Below are 2,940 nucleotides of genomic sequence, written 5' to 3'. Positions count from 1 at the left end.
TTTTTTGTTGATCAAAAGAGAAAAAACTTAGATTATGGATTAGAAGATGCATTGTCTAAAGATTGGTTAGCCGCCCTATGACTAATAGTATAAGCAACCCCCATATATTTTCTATGGCAGAGTTGGTTTTTCCTTTGTACACAAAGTTGATGGACCGAGAGAATTCATGTATTTTACAAAAGGTAGCAAAATGAAGAAGTGGTCATGCACCCTTAGTTGCATATGGAATGAGATGAAATAGATTTTTGTTTGAGAAACATACTTCATTGACTTCCCAGTACTTAGCCTTTGCCTTCAGAAGTTCTTGAAGAATGTCTTCTGCTTCCATTGTTTATTGTTGATCAGTTTTAGTAACACCTGACTCCAAGAACCTAAACTTACCTTGTAATAGGATTCCAAAGGCATATCCTGAATCTTACTGCAAACGATTAGAGGTACCAGAGCACAAACTATGTCACACCCCACCTCCACTTACCTGAAGGCTGGTGACATGGACACGCGCAAGTGTCCACAATCCATCTAGGGTCCATGATGCAGTACTTTAAGTTCATAAAGCTATGAAATAATTCTACAATCACATAGATAATAATAATTAAGATATACACAACTGGCGATGTTTAATGATATTTAACATATTTACCCAAAAGAAGGTTTTCACAGTGAATTCAAAATTACAGTTTTACCCCTAGTGCTACCTCTGATAAGTACAAAAAGAATAAAAAATCCACCTAGGGTCCATGATGCAGTACTTTAAGTTCATAAAGCTATGAAATAATTCTACAATCACATAGATAATAATAATTAAGATATACACAACTGGTGATGTCTAATGATATTCAACATATTTACCCAAAAGAAGGTTTTCACAGTGAATTCAAAATTACAGTTTTACCCCTAGTGCTACCTCTGATAAGTACAAAAAGAATAAAAAATAGAAGATGATACTCTTATCCTCAATGTGCTCCAAATGCACAGTCATCGCACACAAAGCCGTCCTCGTGCATGACCAGCTCTTCGTCCCAGAGGTCACCTCTGTAGAGAGCAGGCTCCTCAGCCACAAACCCCGAATGGTTACCTAAATCAACATCTAAAAAATGGCAACAATGGGGGTGAGCTTCCACGAAGCCCAGTGAGGGGTACACACACACACACAATGCATCCACAACAATCAATAAAATAGAAACAAATATAAATATTGCTCCACCACAACAATATTAATGCAATTAGATGAATGCAAATATAGTTCAAATTATATTATACAAGCCTCTTAACAAAACTAATTTAAAATTTGGGTCTAAATGCTACTGCAACATAAGGTATATCCCTGGTCCTGAAAAACTCATCGGTCACCCAGCGATATATGCTAGTTACGAGTCAGGAGCCTGTAGGTCCTAGAAAAACCATTGGTCACCCGAGCTATAGGACAGTCACAGTCCCAGAAAACCTATCGGTCACCCATGCTGTGGGATAGTCAGTACCTCACCCCCTACTGGCAAGGGGTGTAGTACTCAGTTTAATTTCCTAGTCAATAGATTCTAAGTCCATATTTGGTTTTAATGCTACTGCAACATAGATGGTATCTCCAGTCACAAATTTGCATTATTGGTCCCCAAGGATACAAGCTAATTGTGAGTCTGAAGTATATATGTCCCTATATGGCAACTTGGGTACCCGGTAAGCCCCTGTCACGCCCCATTCACATAGAACTGGGCCAGTGACCGGGTTAACACTGTTAACCCAAACCTGCCAGGATCATCTGATACAGTATCCAACCACAGCATACCCACAACTAAGAAAGTGTTCATCAGTTAAGCGGAAGACTTAATTTACCTGTAAATATTTTCATTATACTTGATACCCAAATTGTAATACATAGTTAAGTACATGTGGGCCTGCAGGTATGATATTTACACAAAAAGAATACAATTTACATATTAAGTACACAAAAGGGATCATAAAAAAATCAAGGAGTACAGCTCAGCGGTATCAAAGGGATTATCAAAATCAAAGAGTCAAGCTCAGCTTAGTATCAAAACTGCAGTCCCGCAGCACAGCCCTCGCACGGGCAATCCGTGCCGTGCTCTAATTCCTCGGGGACCCACCAATCCTCTTCAGGGAATTCAACTGAGGGGCCCGACCCTTGCTCAGCTCGGTATCAAAGGGATCATCAAAATCAAAGAGTCAAGCTCAGCTCAGTATCAAAACTGCGGTCCGCAGCACAGCCCTCGCACGGGCAATTCGTGTCGTGCTCTAATTCCTCAGGGACCCACCAATCCTCTTCAGGGAATTCAACTGTGGGGCCCGACCCTTGCTCTTCAGGTTGATGCCCTGCAAAATCATCTAAAAGAGGTGCACACGTGGGATGAGCTCACTAGCTCAGTAAGTGAAAAGAAGGACCGCACAGCAGTCCACACAACAATCACAACCATATGCACTATATGCTATGCAATTCATTTTTAATCACATCCACCGAACAACATTACTAAGTCTTTGGTTTAGTGCTACTACAACCACAGTGCGCGTATACTCCGGGTACGAGCCGCGAACTCTATCCCGCGATACGCCCATAGGGCTGTCGGAGAAGGCCCACCGTGAGTACTCAGAAAAATAAAACATGCCGACCACCGGCTCTCAACATAAAAGTAAATGACAGAAAATAAAGGTGTTGACTCCAACAATTTAAAAGCAGTACGATTGGCCCTCTTGAATATACCACCGGGGTTACCGACTGTCCTAATGACCAGCCGGGCGTATGTCTAACCGCCACAATGACCCGACAACCACGACCACTGCTTCCCCCCAAATGGTAACCCAACACCTCAACCCCTGTTGGGAAGGGGCGTAGCATGGGAAGATGATAATCCTACTCCGCATGCTCCTATATGACATAGTACGATTGCATAGTGCCACCGCGTCCCATTCCACCGGCCACCAATGCTC

The sequence above is a fragment of the Macadamia integrifolia genome, unplaced genomic scaffold, assembly GCF_013358625.1.
Source record: "Macadamia integrifolia cultivar HAES 741 unplaced genomic scaffold, SCU_Mint_v3 scaffold536, whole genome shotgun sequence".
NCBI classification, from domain to species: domain Eukaryota; kingdom Viridiplantae; phylum Streptophyta; class Magnoliopsida; order Proteales; family Proteaceae; genus Macadamia; species Macadamia integrifolia.
The sequence above is the reverse complement of the archived record's forward strand: the minus strand, read 5'-3'. Positions refer to the sequence as shown.